We start from the raw sequence: 21,225 nt of genomic DNA on the forward strand, positions 1-21,225 counted from the left end.
AAGCCTAAAGCGAAGTGAACTTTACAAAAGCCTTAAACACGAAGTATGTTCTCCAAGAGTCACCTGAAACTTGGCTGCCTTGCTTCCAGAACAGGAAATCACCACCCAGTGAGCGTGGAGATTCCGAATTCCAATGAACGAAAAACACGTAACAGCCTTAAACAATCTCCTACTATTATCTGTTTCATTATATTTCAGCAATCACTCAGAGTTAGGCAACCGGAGCCAGGGGGCTTCTCTCACAGCATGGCACAATTCGACGAATGAAGATCTCTGCACATAGGCACAGTGCAAAAGCGCAATCTCTTCCAAAAATTGCAGTCTGACACAATCAGAAACCATATTCTGAAAGTTTAAACCGAATATTATACAATTATCACTAACATTCACGCGCTCTGAGCGAAGTCCCACCTGTCTAGAGCTCTCTTATCTAACTAAAAGACTTCTGAGAAGAATTCTGTGCTTCTATCGACAGAGAAACTTGTGTTCTGCAGCTCTCTTGGAGAACAAGTTGCGGGAACGAGAAGGGCAGCCACGCTACCTGCGGCACAACGGTTTTATTGCGGCAAATTCTTCTGAAAAGGACACTTATTTTGCATATCCAACTTGTCAACTTTCTGGTCTTTGAAACCCCTACTAACTACATAAAAAGAGCAGGAGAACAAACAGTGCAGCGAAAACAGCCATTGGGAATGCTGATCCAGATCTGCAGTTTCAAAGCAGTGTAACGGGACGACTACTTGACAAAAGGAATTTGCATAACATACTCTGAAATGTTAGTGGCCAGTTTCATAGAAAAATGACATTGTTATGAATTCATTTGTAGCATACCGCTTGTACAGCGTTGGCATTTGGGTTCAAATGGCTCTGAGCACTATGCGACTTCACTTCTGAGGTCATCAGTCGCCTAGAACTTAGAACTAATTAAACCTAACTAACCTAAGGACATCACACACATCCATGCCCGAGGCAGGATTCGAACCTGCGACCTTAGCGGTCTAGCTGGCATTTTGGGTAGAAGGGTTAACATAAACACAAATTAAAATCGCTGTACAGATGTCAAAATAAAAATTAAAAAAACTGTAATTCATGAGCTCATAGACTGAAGAGCCAAGCGCATTCGGATACAGAGATACGTAAATAGGTAGAATACGACGCAGCGGTTGGCAACGCCTATATAAGACCACAAGTGAAACTTCCTGGCAGATTAAAACTGTGTGCCGGACTGAGACTCGAACTCGGGACTTTTGCCTTCCGCGGGCAAGTGCTCTACCATCTGAGCTACCCAAACACGACTCACGCCCCGTCCTCACAGCTTTACTTTTGCCAGTACCTGTAAAGCTGTCAGGACGGGGCGTGAGTCCTCTTTGGGTAGCTGAGATGGTAGAGCACTTGCCCGCGGACGGCAAAGGTCCCGAGTTCGAGTCTCGGTCCGGCACACAGTTTTAATCTGACAGGAAGTTTCATATCGCCGCACACTCCGCTGCAGAGTGAAAATCTCATTCAAGACCACAAGTGTCTGGCGCAGTTAAAGTTTCATATCGCCGCACACTCCGCTGCAGAGTGAAAATCTCATTCAAGACCACAAGTGTCTGGCGCAGTTATTGGGTCGGGTGCTGCTGCTACAATGGCACCTTATTAAGATTTAAGAGAGTTTGAACGTGGTGTTGTATTGGCGCACGAGGGGGCCGACACAGCTTCTCCGAAGTGGCGATGAAGGGGGATTTTCCCGTAAGACCATTTCACGAGTCCGTGAAATATCAGGAATCCGGCAAACCATCAAATCTCCGAAATTGCTGCGGCCGAAAAAAGATCCAGCAAGAACGGGACTAACGACCACTGAAGAGAAGCGTTCAACGTGACAGAAGTACAACGATTCTCCAAATTGCTCCAAATTTCAGTGCTGGGCCATCAACAAGTGTCAGTGTGCGAACCGTACAACAAAGCATTGCCGACATGGGCTTTCGGAGCCGAAGACTGAACGACACACGTTCACGCCTCGGCTGGGCTCGTCAACACCGACATGATTGGAAACATTTTGCGTGGTCGGACGAGTCTCGTTTCAAATTGTATCGAGTGGATGGATGTGCACGGGTATGGAGAGATCCTCATGAAGCCATGGAGTCTGACTGTCAGTAGGGGACTTTTCAAGCTGGTGTAGGCTCTGTAATGGTGTGGGACGTGAGCAGTTGGACTAAAATGGGACCAATGATACGTCTAGATACAACTCTGACAGGTGACACGTACGAAAGCATCGTCTCTGATCAGCTGCACCCATTCATGTCCATTGTGCATTCCAACGGATTTGGGTAATTGCAGCAGGACAATGCGCCCCTCCCCCCCCTTCCAACCCCCCCCCCCCCCCTCCCGTCCAGAATTGCTACAGAGTGGTTCCAGAAGCACTCTTCTGAGTTTGAACACTTTCGCTGGCCACCATACTTCCCAGACATGAACATTATTGATGGGATGGCTTGCAACGTGCTGTTCAGATGATATCTCCACCCCTCGTACTCTTACGGAGTTTTGGGCAGGCCTGCAGGATTCATTGTGTCACTTCCCTCCAGCACTACTTCAGACATTAGTCGAGTCCATGCCACGTCGTGTTGTGGCACTTCTGCGTGCTCGCAGGGCCCTAGACGATATTAAGGAGGTCTAACAGTTTCTTCGGCTCTTCAAAGTACAATGACTGTATCTGATTTTTATATTACAAATCTGGACTTGTCTTTTGTCAGTGTAAAGTATTTCGGAAGTTCTCAATGTTTAATTAATTAAAAGATTACCTTTTGGATGAAACAAGTTGCCTGTATCGAGGTGTTTTAGCTAACCTATGTGCAGTGATGTCGCGGCGCAGAGAAAGTTCCGTCACGACCCAGCAGGTGGTACCAAGGTGGCTGCATTTTATTCGCATTTCCGGGAGGACACTGATACGGGGTGACAATTGTTGAACTATATGAAACAAAATCGTCATAACTTCTGATCGGTTTGCGTTAGGACGTTCAAACAGCACGGTTGGCCGTGGCGCATCATGGGAATTAGTATGGTTTGGTTTAGCGATGAAGCCCACTTTTATTTAGATGGGTCCGTCCAATAAGGAAAATCGGAGCATCTGGGTGACTGAGCGTCCGCATTTCGCGATCAAGAAGCCTCTTCACCCTCAACAGGTGACTCTGTGGTGTGCAATTGGTGTCATGTTCCTTGATGGCGCGGCGACTACCGAACGGTACGTGAAGGTTTTGGAATATGATTTCATCCCCATTATCCAAAGATTTCGACAAGATGTGGTTCACGCAAGACGGAGCTCGACGTCATCGAAACAGGAGTGCGTCTGATGTCCTGAAATTTTGGGGACCGCATTCTGTCCCTTGGGTACCCAGAGGCCACTGCCATGGGCCTCGGTTGGCAGCCATATTCTCCGGATCTGAACACAGGCGACTCCGTTTTGTGGGGCTATATTAAAGACAAGGTATACAGCAATAACCGTGAAACCATTGCGCCGCGTGGGATTAGCCGAGCGGTCTAGGGCGCTGCAGTTATGGACTGTGCGGCTGGTCCCGGCAGAGGTTCGAGTCCTCCCTCGGGCATGGGTGTGTATGTTTGTCCTTAGGATAATTTAGGTGAAGTAGCGTGCAAGCTTAGGGACTGATGACCTTAGTAGTTAAGTTCCATAAGATCTTTCACACTTTTGAACATTTTTTAAAACCATTGCTGAGCTGAAAACAGCCATTCAGGGGGTGATCGACAGCATCGATGTTCCGACATGACAGCGGATCGTGCTGAATTTCGCTATTCGTCTACGCCACATCATTGCCAATGATGGCAGGCATATCGAACATGTCATAACCTAAATCCGAATATCTGTTGTGACGTTTACATGTTGAATAAAGCGTGTGCACTGGGTAGTTTGTGACTTATTTGCGTTTTCTTTTTTTTCATGTAGTTCTATAATTGTCACCCTGTATCAAGAGCGTAGCCTGCACCAGCACCACCCGAAATCGACAAACTAGAGGCTGGTGTGAGGGAAGGTCAGTCTGTTGTGGACCAGCGCTGCAGCCTAGCTTGGGAGAGTCTGCAGAACTGACTGTGAGCGGCAGCTGTCGACGCAGAGAGAGCGGCGTCAGACACGGGAAGCATGGGCTAAACGGTGTTTTGCTGCCGATTTCCAGGAAGACCGTGTCTGGAGCGCACGGACGCGGCTTCGATTGGTACTGTGTGCCCTGCACACTGGATTACTCAAAGAAGCTTTCAAGCATTTCACTGTGCAGTTAGAAATCTTTTATGCTTGTTCTGAATTCCGTGGCTTACCACAGTGAATTAGTTTAATTATGTGCTTGTTGATTTTGAAACCGCGCGGTTGCCTGCTCCCTATTTACTACTGCCGATTGCAAGTGGAACACCGATGGCACGGTTACCTAGCTTACCTTGTTCAGTCTCTTTGGTACCGTTTGAGGGAAGACCTTAGAGCAGATTCATGTTTTGCACACGTAAGGAAGCACTGTGGAACTGTTCCGTCACGTCCTCACTACCACCTACTTCCAGTGCTGTGGAAAGTTACACCAGCAATTAGACGGAGTGGTGTCGCAAACCTGTATATGGAACGCTTCGAGGAAACGGCTCTCAAAACGATGCGTGTGAAACCGAAGACGTTCTACCGATACATGAACGACATATTTGTGGTGTGGCCTCGTGGTAAAGAAAACCTGCAGGAATTTCTTGACCACCTTAAGAGCAAACACGACAATAGAAAGTTCACCATGGAGACAGAAGGAAATGGATGCCTACCTTTTCTCGGTATCTTGATAAGGGAGAAAACTAATGGTACGCTGGGACATTCCGTTTATAGTAAAAAAAAAAGACACACACGGGCCTGTACCTAAACGCCAACAGCTGCCACCATGCAGCACAATGGAAGTTCGTGCTCATCACCTTGAGATGTTTGCGACAAGGAGAGTCTACCCGCCGGATAGCAGCGTCTGAGAGAAACCCTTCGCAAGAACGGCTACTTCTAGGAAACACAGTTAAGGCGCGCTCTCCAGCCTAGCAGGAAGGATAAAGAAGACAATCTTGAAGAAGACATAAAGCGCCCACAGGCAAGACAACCAGGGTATTGGAGGAGAACAACATTAAAACAATTTTCTTCTCATAATCCAAAATCAAACATGTTTTACCCTATAAAATACGAATTAGGACTACGGACACCTCGAGTCAACAGCAACAGTTGCGAGTGTGGCAAGTAATACATCGCCCAGACGCAACGGTGTATTTGGCAGCGCCGTTCCGAACATATGAGTAGTGTTCGCCTCGGCCACACACAAATCTGCTGTGGCAGAGCACAGTTTCAACGAAGGTCATAGTTTGATTTTCAACAGACGGAGGTCACGTGTCAAACAAACGGTTTCTGAGACTGGATCATCAAAGAGGCAGTGGATGTAAGGGTCCATGATGTTCTTTTCAACTGAGATAGCGATTTCCAACTGAGCTCTGCATGGGATGTAGTGTTAGAAAGGATATTTCAAGAGCGCTCTGGTGAGAAAGCGGCGATGACAGCAGATGGAATAGACAGGCAACACCAGGACGAAACGCCAAGACCCACCAACATGACGGGAGTCCCTCCCCTCCCCCCTCCCCTCCCCCCCCCCCCACCCCCCACCGTCCTCGATGTCCCCCACACCACCGTCTGCGGCACCTCTTCCGCAGGCGCGTGATTTGACCAACCATTGCAGACGAGGCAGAACAGTCTATGTTCCTGCGTACATAAAGATACGAACCGGAAATGAATCAGACACTTCGCCTGAAGATGACGAGTAGGGAACGACGCCTTGACTCGGCTGACAACCCGAGAAGACTTAATGATGTGATGCATAAATCATTGTTCATAAAGCCTCAAGTTTTGAGTCTGTGATCAGGACTGAGGTTTACCTTGCGAAGAGATTGTCGTGCTCTTATGACCTGATGTTACTCCTATGGTCGGATGATATCTACTGTATGCAAGGAAGGTTTCAGTTAGTGTAATATTTTGGCTTTAGCCAGCACCGCAGTGTACCTAGTTGATTATGTCGTATTTGTTCTATGTAGGTTTTAATTGCAGTGTTCTTTATGTCTGATAGGTTAGGGGCGGAGTGTTAAAGTGTTGATTATTCGCTGATTGAGGATTTCGAGTATTACTGAGTTAGAACTCCTTATGAATTCTGAGACTTGTAACACACGTGCGTAGTGATTAACCCTACTGTTGGTGAAGTATTGGTAATACTATTTCCCTCACTGAACATTTTTGTATTGTTATTTTCGGAAATTTTATTATTGATTTTGAATCCAAACATTTTGCTTACATTGTTGCACTCTTTTGAAATAAATATTTTAGGAGAATTTTACTTAATAGTTTATTGGTTGTAGTCAATGGTAGCGCTGTAAATAAATGGTACCACTGCTAAATTATCATTAGTACTCCACAGCCTCTATTGTCGATAATTCCTATTCCTCCGCACCACCTGTGTAGAAGTTTCGACTACGATACCTCAATTTCATTTGAATGTTTTATTACAGAGAGTGTCAAAAAGTAAATTGAAAACAGCTCTCGAATCAGGTTTGGTGGGAAAAGTTCGTGGAAGCCATCGCTCATTAAACGTGTTATGTGACTGCGAATAAGAGGTGGTTCCAACTTCCAATAAGTGTTAATTTATAAACAGAAACTCGAATGTGAAAATTTGAATCTCAAAATGAGAGCTATGAAAGTAAATGACAAGGGAATGATACGAAAAAGGCGGTTAACTGAAGGCAATTTTATGTTACAGCCGAAAATGTCTATGTCCCACTAGAACCAACTTTTATTGCGCTAAAATTTAAGGTTATGATGCACAAAGAGACTTCCATCTGAAGCAGTCGGTTAAATACAGATTGGGAGCTTGCGATCAGTCTTCAGTAGGGACAGAAGATTAATGATATACTAAGACACTAAAGTTAAATATAGACACAGCAATGTTACTATCGGAAGTTTACAAAACACAGAGAATAAACAAGGCATTCACGTGTGAGTAAATGAAAGAACCAGACGGATTAATGAAAGAATAACAAATTCTTGTTCATGCAGATGTGGTAAGTGACTAATCATTTGCATAAGCTTGGCCAGACATTGATAGGATGCACTGCTACTAACTGTTAGAGAGAGAAAGAAACCATAGAGGTATGTGATGTGATTCTTCAATTTCTCCAGGCGTATTTCATGACGAACTAAATCTCGGGTGAAACAGCCTGGTGTGTATGTGTGCAAAGGACACAATATTTCGGCAATCGACCTTGTTGCTATCATCAGGTGTGTACATCAGCACCGCACAACGCTACGCGCTGTTAACAGCCAACTGCCCAATACTACAATAGCGAATATCAATGCTAACCAGCCACAGACTGCACACAGCACAGCCAGTGATTTTCATACCTAAACAGCCTACTTACAATAGTTCTACGTATTTTCCATGGAGGTTGCAGTAGGATGCCTAAGTGTTCGTCACACCAGGGGCGTATGTGTACGGCCCTGTCAAGACGTCTGCCATCATGAAAGAGCATGTGTCGATAGCATTCTCATCATGAAGATGTAATGGGTTATTCAGCTGACCTTACCTACCGCTGGGTTTTATGCATCCCGCAGTGCCTTCTAATATCACACAAAAAATGTTCATATTCTCTCGCTCACTACGTGCACTCTGTTAGTTGGCCCGACGTTTTTGAGATTCCCGATTCTCGCGCAATTTGTCTGCTGTTGATGTGCGGATTAGCCATGACAGCAGCTAAAACACCTTCTTGGGCATCACCATTCGTTGCAGGTCGTGGTTGACGTTTCACATGTGGCTGAACACTTCCTGTTTCCTTAAATAACGTAATCATCCGGCGAACAGTCCGGGCACTTGGATGATGTCGTCCAGGATACCGAGCAGCATACATAGCACACGCCCGTTGGGCATTTTGATCACAATAGCCGTAAGTCAACACGATATCGACCTTTTCCGCAATTGGTAAACGGTGCATTTTAACACGGGTAATGTATCACGAAGCAAATACCGGTCCGGACTGGCGGAATGTTACGTGCTACCACAGCGCCGTCACAAAGCCAAAAAAGTGGTCCAACTAAAACACTGATATTTCTTTACGTAGTACACGAATACGTAATGAAAAATGGGGGTTCCTATTTTAAAAAACGCAGTTGATATCCGTTTGACCTATGGCAGCGGGCCAACCACAGCGCCATCTGGTTTGCCCCTTCAAGCTAGACAAGTTTCGTTCTTTGTAGTTTTTTTCCTTTGATGCTTATTTCGTGAGATATTTGGCCCGGTCACTATCAATGGACCACCCTGTATGTGTAGCGCTCTACTGTTCTGCATGCCCCACCACCTGCGCATGACACCGACAACGGGCCGACACAGTAGCATCCGCCGGCATTCCACAGCCTCGGCCCGGCTGTCGGCTATCCTTCAGCTGTCCACGTCATATGTCGGGCAGGTGTGAAACGTCCCGTAAGCGCCTCATCCTCACAACCGGCTACCCGGTGCCGGCTGCCAGGTGCCGGGCAGATGTGAAATAAGCCTAAAGCAAGGAACATCTCCTTCCGCTAAACCGCGCCGGCCGAAGTGGCCGTGCGGTTAAAGGCGCTGCAGTCTGGAACCGCAAGACCGCTACGGTCGCAGGTTCGAATCCTGCCTCGGGCATGGATGTTTCTGATGTCCTTAGGTTAGTTAGGTTTAACTAGTTCTAAGTTCTAGGGGACTAATGACCTCAGCAGTTGAGTCCCATAGTGCTCAGAGCCATTTGAACCGCTAAACCGCAAAAGCTTCCCATTGCCTGAGAACCAAAGAACCTCCTAAAGATCTAAATTTTCTTCAGTGGCCTTACAAAAAGGTTGCTCAAAGAGCTTATTTCACTCAATAGAAAATGTATATAGGACAGACACGTGAAGTATAACAAAGATGTGATGTTTGAAACGTTCCCGGCGTACTGATTGTTCCATAAAAACACGAGAGAACTGCCGTAAGCAAGTAACATCTTGCCACGATATTTCGGCACAAAGTCTTTTGGCCATCTTCAGGTGAGTACAGCTGTAGAAGTACTGGCGGCGTCGCCATGGGGAGTCCTTTGTCTCCCCTGGTGCCAAATCATTTTATGGAAGATTTTGAAGAGAGAGCTCTCAACTCTGCCACTTCTAAACAACCAGTGTTTTGGCGTTACGTGGATGACACCTTTATAGTATGGCCTCATGGCGTGGACTGTCTCCAGGAATTTTTACGTCATATGAATTCCATACATGAAAATATTAAGTTCGCTATGGAAACTGAAAAAGATGGTTGTTTGCCATTTTTAGATGTTCTGGTACGGCGCAAGAATGATGGCACACTTGGTCATTCGGTGTATAGGAAACCGACCCATACAGATTTTTATCTGCAAGCTACCAGTTGCCACCATCCGGCACAAACAATGGGTGTCCTTAAAACTTTAATCCACCGTGCCCATACTATTTCTGACGTCGACAGTCTTCAAGCGGAGCTGAAACACCTGCAAAAAGTATTCCTGATGAATGGCTTTTCAACTAAGCAAGTGAACAGAGCTATGCAGTCCTACAAACGACGCAACAATGAAGGAGAAGAGGTCTTCAGGTCATCGGCTTATCTACCTCTTATTGGGAACATCTCGTCACAGATAGGTAGAATATTGAGGAAGCATCAAGTTAGAGTCATCTGTCGCCCTCCTCCTAAAAATATCATCACTGGTGGGATCCGTTAAGGATGACCTGGGCCTACGTGAATCAGGTGTCTACAAGAATCCGTGTGATTGCGGCAAGTCATATATAGGGCGGACAACAAGAACGTGCAGGAACGTATTGCGGAATACCGGCGGCCACTCGCCTTCTCCAACCTACCAACTCGGCAATCTCTGAACATTGTATTTCTACTGGCCACTCTATGTATTACAATGATCCAAAAATTGTGGCTCAAACCATCAAATTTCTGGAGTTCAATTATAAATGAATCCATGGAAATAAAATTGTCAGATAGCGGTTACCAGTTAAATTCCGCTTGGAATCCCATTGTAGAGAAACTTCGTAGTCAACGTAGTTATCGGTATAAAGATGAAGATCGATCTGATATCGAAATGCCAAGTTTTCACCGCGGAGGGCGCCAGGCGCAGCGGACGGAGTTGTCAACGCGCACGCTAAACAGTACATGCGCAGCGCATGCGCAATGCAGCCCCCTTTGACATTAAATAGCAGAGCTCAGCGCGTATTCGCCAGTACTTTTACAGCTGTACTCACCTGAGGATGGCCAAAAGACTTTGTTCCGAAATATCGTGGCAAGATGTTACTAGCTTACGGCAGTTCTCCCGTGTTTTTATGGAACTATAACAAAGATGATTCGCAGTTTGCGAAAACCAAAAATATTATGGGTAAAATGAACAGGCAACTTTCAGAGTGAATGTGAGAGATACAGCCTGGTGACAGTGGGCGGCGCGTCTGTCTGTTTGCAGAGTGGGAGTGCGACCCGGCGGAGGTGGTGTCGCGGGCGGGCGAGCAGGTGGCTGCGGGGGCGGACGCCGCGACGGCGGCGGCCTGGCGCTCCCTGGGCGGCTGCCTGCCGGACTTCCTGGCCTCGCTGGAGGGCGTGCACGACGTGCTGCAGGGGCAGGCGGCCGCCGCTGGAGAAGACGGTGAGGGCTCCAGCGGCTCGCGGCGGAGGAGCTGGGGGGAGGGGGGGCAACTCGTGTGGATTGTGGTGGGATGCGCGACTGGGCACCGTCTCATTTAAATTGCTGTACACACGAGGTGTAGTCCCTGCATACTCTTGAATACAACAAATTTTCCCCAACAGTGAACATCTTGGGGGAGACCTTCACTGTTGACGTCTTCATTTCCGCTGTTCAGGGACAGCTCTACCTCGAAAATCACCTTTCCGTCGCTCTGGAAATGCCTCTTACTGAATGCCATAGCGTATGCCTCTGTGCCCTGTGCAAACGATCTAGATCACTGTCACGGAGCAAACACTCACCCTTGGAGAACATCCCACTACACTGTGTGTAGACGGCTAACTCATCAGGAGATTTCGGTAGTATGGTCCTGTGATGGTTTGCCCCTTACGAGCGTAACCTGTTAACGCAACACCACTGTACTCTCAAGAGAGATTCAACGGCACCTTGTCCAATTACGGTTAGTTCTTCATAGTCTTAATCAGTGACTAATCCACATGTTTTGCTGATTGCTTTGTCCTTTTGTCTCACAGTCATAATGATACACACACCACTCGTCTACAGTGAATAGACTGCCAAAGAAGTCATCTGCAGGGGCCTGAAAATTGCTGCAACGTTTCCGAAGATGCCGCAGTCCACTGATTTTTTCTTGAATAGATGTGAGCGCGACGACCTTTGTCACCTTGAAAATGTTGTGAAATATGTTGCAAAATGACAGATAACCGATGCTGACTTTTTGCACTGCTGTCTCGATTGTAATTCTCCGAGCTTCAGCAGAAAGGTTTCTGCTTCTCATGACATTTCCTATTCTTCACAGAGCGATGGTCTGCCACGCCATTCTGATTTGTTTGACCACATGGGAATCGTCTGCACCAACTAACCGATGGTCTGACACGATGATACATTGTTGTTGTACACTTCTACCAACCCAGAATGTTTTCCTTCAAATGCAGGAAACGAAATACAGAACGATACTCCACTTTATCATAGAGCCGTTTCATTTTAATTTCGCTTCTTCAGTGGAGTGTTGTGGTACTGTGACGTGATGATTTCAGTGCCTACCAAGATTGTAGGTATGTGTCTATAAACACAAAAAATTAATTCAGTTCGTTCATTTTTATGTTATATTTAGAACCTCACTTCCCAAAATTACTGGAGAGTTGTTAGGGATCCTTTATGGCTTCATGATCAATGAAGGGAAAAACCCAATCTACACTCCGTAATCGTGCGGAGTGGGCAACGATTAAGGCGGCCAGCATAGGTAGGACTGAACGTCTCCCAGAATAAGGGCTCTAGCTTTATCAAGTGCCACCTGTCTCCTTGAAGGGCAGAGCCCTTGGGATGGGAAACTAGCGGTGTACCCGGACGAGCCATCAAGAAGAACAGTCCGGAGTAGTTGAAAGCAACGAGAAACTACCACATTAAAGATCCATTTGGATATCTCACGTACAGCAACCATGGCAGAATCTAATGATGTATGTGTCGCACCTGATCACGAAATTCGTAGGTCTGGTTGGAGAAGTGGCGAGGCTTCTCGCGTCGCCATTCCACGAAATTCTGGCAGAGAAGCAGCAGGAGGATCAGAAAAAGAGGGAAAAGATAAATTTAACATTGCCACAAGGAAGGGCTCAAATGGCTCTGAGAACTATGGGACTTAACATCTGACGTCATCAGTCCCCTGCCACAAGGAATTTCCGAACGTTGTTAAATATTGGAAAACTCGGGGAAGTCAAGAAGACTATGGCAAAGTGTCAACTGGTCATTTTAGAATATTAATGATAAGGTTAAAAGCTAGCTGAGTAGACGTAACCATAACTTAACTACATTTACCTGTGGCAAATAGTAACGATGAGGAAACTGAAAACAAAATTATGACTCCATCAAAGAATTAACGAAAATGATGAACACCAAACATAAAGGCTGCGAAGTCCGTGATTCTTCGCTTATCGATCTGTTGTTCACGTAAAATAATTTAAATAATCAGTCACTTTGTTCATTTGAAATGACTTTCTTGTTGTGATTTGTTCAGTTATCTCCTCTGCTGTGACTACTTGGAACTTCTGCTCACAAATATAAAAGGGTGCCTGAAACGCGACGTCCCTATCAACAAGATGGAGGTCAAATCAAACCTTACGACTATGTCGCAGCTTGTGAAAGCTTGTTTAGATTTTACTGCGGATATCTCGATTTCTGTGTTGTCAGTCAGCTGCAGTGTCTTCTGTGTATCTTACTTGCCGAATTTGGTCGTCGATCGTAGCTCCAAAAATACACAAAAAGTGTTCCAGGAATTGCATCTTCATGTACAAAGAAAGATTTTATTTTTTATGACACTTGTATCAATGTCTTCCATGTGGAAATTACCACTATAGCAACTGTAATTACGTGATATGACATGATAGTGACTGTTGGACGAAAAAGTAAATGCCAAGTATTGCGTCGGTTCATTGGTAGTATCGTCATTTCTGGGACAGGCTGTGTAATTATCTTATTACTGTAATATCCGGTGGTTACAATTAAAGTGCGGCTATTCAGAGAGCTCCAGTGTGGGCTGTAATTATAGCGTGGCAGCGAAAATTGGTAGATATTCTAACGCTTTAATGCGGAATCAATTTACGCCATAATTAAAATAGTTCCAGTTTTGGCCACCAAGTGCAAATCTGACGCTGTGAATGCAAGAAATGTTTCCATACGTAATGGATTAGGAATAGTATGTTGGCAGAAAACATCAAACAAGTAAGAAAGGCAATATATTAATTTTAGTATTAACTGGTGCTTACACAATCAGTTCAATTTGGGGACCGGAGACGCCGATTGGATGCTGCACCCGTAAAACCACGTGACCAACAGTTGCCCGCAGCAGTTCCCGTTGAATCTTAGGTACGTGTTCCCGTATACTGGCCCTCAGGTAGAGACCGAACGTGTCCCTGGCAAACGCGTTCTTTCAGATATTCCCAGAACCAAAAGTCACATACGAGGGTCACTCAAAAAGAAATGCACACTATTTTTTTAAAATTCATATTTTATTCTACATGTTTGAAAAGTTTTCCAGTGTGTAGATACATCCTTTAGGAACAATATTTTCATATTTCCACATAATTTCCATACCCCTCAACTGCCTTACGCCATCTTGGAACAAGCACCTGTATATCCGCACGGTAAAATTCTGCACCAACCTGTTGGAGCCACTGTTTGGCAGCGTGCACAAGGCAGTCATCATCTTCAAACCTTGTTCCACGAAGAGTGTCTTTCACTTTCCGAAAGAGATGATAGTCACATGGAGTCAGGTCAGGACTGTAAGACGGGTGTTTCACTGTTGTCCATCCGAGTTTTGTGATCGCTTCCGTGGTTTTTTGACTGACATGTGGCCGTGAATTGTCGTGCAACAGCAAAACATCCTACTTTTGCCGATGTGGTCGAACATGACTCAGTCGAGCTTGAAGTCTCTTCAGTGTCGTCACATATGCATTAGAATTTATGGTGGTTCCACTTAGCATGACGTCCACAAGCAAGAGTCCTTCGGAATCGAAAAACATCGTAGCTATAACTTTTCCAGCAGAAGGTGTGGTTTTGAATATTTTTTTTTTCTTGGGTGAATTGGCATGATGCTACTCCATTGATTGCCTCTTCGTCTCTGGTGAAAAATGATGGAGCCATGTTTCATCACCTGTCACAATTCTTCCAAGAAATTCATCTCCACTATTCTCGTACTGTTCCAAAAGTTCGCTGCATACCGTTTTTCTTGTTTCTTTGTGAGCCACTGTCAACATCCTGGGAACCTACCTGGCTCAAACCTTTTTTAACGCCATCACTTTCAGTATTCTGCCAACACTTCCTTCCCCTATCCCAACGTAGCGTGACAATTCGTTCACTGTGATGTGTCTGTCAGTAGGCACCAATTCTTTAACTCTCTGTACATTGTCTGGAGTGTGTGCAGTACGAGGCCTGCCGCTGCGAGGAAACCCTCAATATTGCCGTGCCCGCTTTAATCACGTAACCTGCTTGCCCACCGACTAACTGCACTGCGATCGACAGCAGCATCTCCATACACCTTTTTAAAACCTCTTGTGGATGTTTCCCACTGTCTCGTTTTCACGGCACAGGAATTCTATGACAGCACGTTGCTTCTGATGAACGTCAAGTGTAGCAGCCATCTTGAAGACATGCTCTGACGGCGCCACTCACGGGAACAGGTTGAACTAAGTTTGAAAACAAGCGGGAAGTCTGTATCTACACAATGTAAAACTCTCACACATGCAGAATGAAAACTGTATTTTTACAAAAATAGTGTGCATTTCCTTTGGAGTGACCCTCGTAGATCAGATCAGGTCATGCCCATACATCTGGAAAATCTGTGGGAATAACACGTTCGTAAAAGGCTGCATTAATCAGGTCTTTCACTGGGCGAGTGGCGTGGGGTGTTGCCCACCTTGCATGAAAACAGTAGTTTCCATACAGTTGCGCCCTTCCAAATGAGGGATCACATGCTGTACAAGGAGGACTCGATGAATCTCAGGCTTCACGGTACATCTGACAGGCACTTTGGGTGTATTCTCTTCAAACAAGAACAGGCCGAGAATCCACACGACACAGACTGCAATGGCTCTTCGTGCACAACACGTGGTTCAACAGTATTCCGGATTTCGCAGTTGTGTGTATTCACTGCACCCTGTAGTGTAAAATATTCCAAATGTCGTTCCATAGAATGTGATTCCATAGAATATTTCGCGGCCACATGTCGTCAATTTCGATCCGTGTCAGAAACCGAAGAGTAAATTCAGAACGTTGCTGTGGATCATATGGTTCCTTTTGCTGCACTGTTTGATCTCGTTCGGGCGCCAGTGTAAAACAGACCGCAAAACTGTTGACTCAGGGCACTACTCGGGGTAAGTGCTGCACGGTCAGTTACAGCAACAGCAACGTATCAATAACTGCCACCAGGGTAGGTCTCCCTCTTCCAGGTGCCACACCAAGCTCACCCCAGTTTCCGAATTTCATCATCATCTTCCTGAAGCCATTAAATGAAACCGGGGCTCTCCTCATACCTTTCATTCGGTGATACTCCTTCAGTGCATCTCTGTAAATCTGCCGTCCACGTAAATCAGTTTCAGTGGCAGCGCGCGGTCTCTCTTCTCGACAGCCATATTGTTCACTCACGTTATGGCTTGTCAAATCCAGCGTGAATGTCATAGCGTCCTCCAAACAGTGTAGAGCACCAGATTTGCACCTGGTGGCCAAAATTGGAACTAATTTTTTTTTTTTTTTTTTCGGGGTGAATCGTTCCGCATAACGCATTAGCATATCTACCAAGTTTCGCTGTCGAACAATAATCACAGCTCACTGGACCTCTACGAATAGCTACACTTCGATTACAACCACCCGGTACTTAACTGACTGCGGGTGTGTAGAGAGAGGCCTGGCACCGTCGTTTGTTCTGGGTGCTGGACAGGGGGCGAGAACTGCGGGGCGACATTCGTGTGCGCCAGCCTTAACCCTGATGCGGAGGCCCCCCTGGAGGGCCAAGAGCAGACAGCGACGCAGACGCAGACACAGCTGACGGTGTCGACAGCGAGTCGCGCCGGCGCCCACCTGCTGGCGGGCAGCCTGCGCGGCGTCGCCCGCCTCGTCTACGACACCGCCGTCGATGTCAGCGTCTCCAGCGGCGACGACCCCGGCGTCTACCGGTGAGTCCACATCCCGTACTCCTGGCCACAGTCCTGAGGCCGACTGGGTTTTTATTGCTCTCGTTATTGGTTATTCAGCCATATTGGTATCGAAACCCATGGGTGCGAGAGTAGATGGGCGTCTCTAGTGGGTTGAATCCTGAGTTCCCTCAACCCTCTAATCCCCTTATCTTTCAACTGAGCTAAAATACACGTTTCAGTCCTTAATGTGACAATCGCCTCCGTTCGATTTCAACGTGCATAGCCACTCACAGACGACACATGACAGCACTAGCAGTGGAAGGTACACGAGTGGCCATTAAAATTGCTACACCACGAATATGACGTGCTACAGACGCGAAATTTAACCGACAGGAAGAAGATGCTATGATATGCAAATGATTAGCGTTTCAGAGCATTCACACGAGGTTGGCGCCGATGGCGACACCTACAACGTACTGACATGAGGAAAGTTTCCAACCGATTTCACATACACAAAAAGCAGTTGACCGGCGTTGCCCGGTGAAACGTTGTTGTGATTCCTCGTGTACGGAGGAGAAATGCGTACCATCATTTTTACGACTTTGATAAAGGTCGGATTGTAGCCTATCGCGATTGCGGTTTATCGTATCGCGACATTGCTGCTCGCATTGGTCGAGATCCAATGACTGTTATTAGAATATGGAATCGATGGGTTCAGGAGGGTAATACGGAACGCCGTGCTGGATGGCAACGGCCTCGTATCACTAGCAGTCGAGATGACACGCATCGTATCCGAATCGCTGTAACGGATCGTGCAGCCACATCTCGATCCCTGAGTCAACAGATGGGGACGTTTGCAAGACAACAACCATCTGCACGAACAGCTCGACGACGTTTTCAGCAGCATAGACTATCAGCTCGGAGACCATGGCTGCGGTTACCCTTGACGCTGCGTCACAGACAGGAGCGCCTACGATGGTGTACTCAACGACGAACCTGGGTGCACGAATGGCAAAACGTCATTTTTTCGGATGAATCCAGGTTCTGTTTACAGCATCATGATGGTCGCATGCGTGTTTGGCGACATCGCGGTGAACGCACATTGGAAGCGTGTATTCGTCATCGTCATACTGGCGTATCACCTGGCGTGATGGTATGGCGTGCCACTGGTTACACGTCTCGGTCACCTCTTGTTCGCATTGACGGCACTTTGAACAGTGGACGTTACATTTCAGATGTGTTACGACCCGTGGCTCTACCCTTCATTCGATCCCTGCGAAACCCTACATTTCAGCAGGATAATGCACTACCGCATGTTGCAGGTCCTGTACGGGCTTTTCTGGACACAGAAAGTGTTCGACTGCTGCCCTGGCCAGCACATTGTCCAGATCTCTCACCAACTGCCTCGTCACAATACGCTAGTCACTACTCTTGATGAACTGTGGTATCGTGTTGAAGTTGCTTGGGCAGCTGTACCTGTACACGCCATCCAAGCTCTGTTTGACTCAATGCCCAGGCGTATCATGGCCGTTTTAACGGCCAGAGGTGGTGCATGAAAATGTAATCACATGTCAGTTCTAGCATAATATATTTATCCAATGAATACCCGTTTATCATCTGCATTTCTTATTGGCGTAGCAATTTTAATGTCCAGTAGTGTATATAAAGCGTGTCGGGGGACGTGGAAAACAGTGCAGCAGTTCTCGTAAAGCGGAAACAGAGCGACTTATACGACGTTCAAAGGGACATGATTGTTGACTTTCGCTCCATAGGTGAAAACACTTCCGAAGCACTTTCTAATTTTTTTTTCATACAGTGGTGGTTGAAGTATACCTTGCATAGTAAAATGGCGCTATGGCGCCAAAGCAAATATGATACGTGACAGAACGTAACTGACAAGGTTGAGTGACGGCTGCAGAGATGAGAACAACAACATGAACCAAGGGGCTACCAACGGAGTCTCCTCACTGACTGTTCAGTGAACACTGCTGCGTACGGGCTTCCGCAGTAGGCATCTGGTTGATGCATCCATGCTGACTGCTGTTCACTGGCGACGAAGGCTGGAATTTTCACACCATTACCGAAACTGGACGTCCACTGAGTGGTGACAGGTGGCCTTTTCAGATGAATCACCCCGAGCCCTGGCTGGCTCATGTTATGCGCTGGATTAAACCTTCGTTGCGATTCTGTGTTTAGTCTCCCGCGGTTATCGCGATTACACTGTTATCCTCTCCTTCCGCCGGTGGCAGCACCGGTGTGTATCGATATCCGCACCTTGGACTATGTTTGACCTGGCGCTTACAGTTTGCGGCTGGGTGGAGAGCGACCGGTCGGTCCGTTGGCGTGGAGCAGCTAGGAATCCCGGCCGGACGTAATTTGGTCAGGGCCGGTGGCAGACTCTACCCGTTGCCGGAGTGTGTGGGGCTGTTCCCATTGCTACGAGGTCCGTGGCTCACCGACCCCGGATACGACAGTTGAGTTTTGATTTACTCTACCAGCAAGTCAAGGCTGTTCACACTGTGTCGTTTGCAGTTCTTTGTCGGCTGTTGGGATATTCTCACAAGCAACAACGTGGTTTTTAAGTTGGAAAATTCTAGCCACCCTCCGCTGGAGTTTGACTGTATTTGGTTATTTGAACTGAAGTGCACCAGCGGAAGCTTCTGCCTTGTGGCCGTTAATGTTCCGGTTATCTGCCCTGGCCGTTGACGTTAATTTCAGGCAGTGTAGTTTCCTCATCGTGTTGTTGGTGTCCAGCACGGTGTGTGGTTTGACAGCTCCATGTATGATTAGTTGTGGGCGCCAGTATCTTCTACGTTGTTCCGTTGAACTTCCCTGCTATGTCCTGGTAGGGTGAAGTGGAAGTTATGTTGTCGATGAATACTCGTGTAACACGTCATGCTGATTTTAGGCATTCATAATTTTGCAGTCACACAGAAAATCCGGAATTCGCAATTTCGTCTTTACGGTTTATCCGCGATTACTCTCCGACACTCCGCCATCGACTTTAGACCACACTTCCGCAAAATTAAAACATCTTTTCAGATCTGATGTAAACACGTCATATCTTGATGGTAGCCGACCTCCGAAGCCACTCCAGTCTCCACAAAGTCATTCTCTACCCCTCAAAAATACGCTCAAATGTCCTCTCTCCTGATTGGCGGAGGAACGTCATGCCCAGTCAGCTTGCAGACCTAAACCGCACTATCCTACGTCTTTTACTTTAGATCAATCACAACGTAGTATCTTTTCAGAGAGATTTATTGAATAAACAACTTAAGAATACCCACAAATATCAAAATAATTCTGTCTTTGGATTGTCGGAGTATATTACTCATTTCCCCAGTACCAGACATTGGTGAAATATGCATTGGAAATCTATCCTGAACATATGAATGACTCACGCTATCCAGTTACTAATCTCAAGCTACCTTATGCGCAGTGGATTACTTGCTATTCACACCTTCATTCTATCTAATAATTAAACACATGAAATCAGCAGCAATGAACGGTAAACATAGAATTAATAAGAGACAAAAATTATTTACGAAAATACATTTTTTTTTCTTTTTTGACTGCTTAGGATTTCGCTGCCTGAATGGTAGCGGCATTTCTCGGCTGCAGCCGTAAAGTATTAGCGCCAACTAGACCGTAAGAGCACATCTACCATGACTCATCGGTATCTGTATGTCAGTACACGGTATCGTCAGACTTCTATAGTAATGATGCATGGTGCTGAGCCGCAACCCTGTCGGGGTCTGAAGAGTGGACCTTCAGATGTCATTATTAGATCAACTTTTCGGCTAGGGGCTGACACATGACGACTTGCCTTTCCCTCGTCTGTCTGTCGTTCCTACTTTGTCTGGTTACTACAGACCATGGCGTCATTTAGCTGTTCGTAACTCTGGCATATCTACCATCCAGAACAACGAAGGTGGGTTCAAGGTTAATCTAGACATCCAACAGATTCAGCCGAAGGAACTGACGCTAAAGGTATTGGCCGACAGTGCGGTGGTAGAGGCAAAACATGAAGAGAGTCAAGATGAGCACGGCTACATACCGCGCTACATGCAGCATCGCTAATTGCTGCCGAAGGACGTAGTGACTGAACAGGTGGAGACGCAACTGTCATCGGGAGGTGTCCTCACAGTCACGTCACCAAAGAAGGCTCTCCCTCCAGTGGAAGGCGGTGAGCGAGTAGTACCAGCAGTGCAGACGGGTGTCCCAGCAGTTACCAACCAGCAACAGCAGGGAGAGAAGATGGAGCAGTGAATAATCCGTTCCTGGTGTGTAAGCTTATTGGTCCGTCGCTGACATAGAAGACCGCAAACCTTCTTTCATTCCCGTCTGAGTAAGCTGTGCAAAGACTAGAATACATCTAAAGCTTACTGGGACAGGGTAAATGCTAGCTACAATGAAGTCGATAATTCGATTGTAATATTGGCATTTTAATTTGAGATCCCCCACAATTGACAAAATTTACAAAAAAGATGTGAATTTCTTTGTCCACCCACACACTCCTGTAATGGCACATTAACAATTTGGAATTACGCGCCCCTATTACCGGCAGCTGCGTTGATAAATACTCGGCACCTCGCAAGGATAACTACCAGATTAAGAATATTAGGTAAGTTGGAAGTGGTTAAGCGTTGATGAAAATCTCGTTTCTGAGCTTACAAATAACTCTAACCACAGAACTCTGCACGGAACACGCGTTGGTGCAGTGCTGCGATACAGACCGTATATCTCTCTTCGAAGACGATGGCCAAGTCTCCGTCTCCAAGGCAGTACCGCTCGATGGCCGAAGGCGAAGTCCTCTCTCTCCACAATTCTCCCGTCTCCCACGCGTTCGAAAACGCGGCGGAAG

The 21,225-nt window shown here is 46.5% G+C and overlaps 1 pseudogene; it reads left to right on the forward strand.

Annotated features, from left to right (window-relative positions):
- The first annotated feature begins 8,476 nt into the window (after positions 1-8,476).
- Positions 8,477-20,630, forward strand: LOC124709040 (annotated as a pseudogene).
- The last annotated feature ends 595 nt before the right edge of the window (positions 20,631-21,225 follow it).

The sequence above is a fragment of the Schistocerca piceifrons genome, chromosome 7 (assembly GCF_021461385.2).
Source record: "Schistocerca piceifrons isolate TAMUIC-IGC-003096 chromosome 7, iqSchPice1.1, whole genome shotgun sequence".
NCBI classification, from domain to species: Eukaryota; Metazoa; Arthropoda; class Insecta; order Orthoptera; family Acrididae; genus Schistocerca; species Schistocerca piceifrons.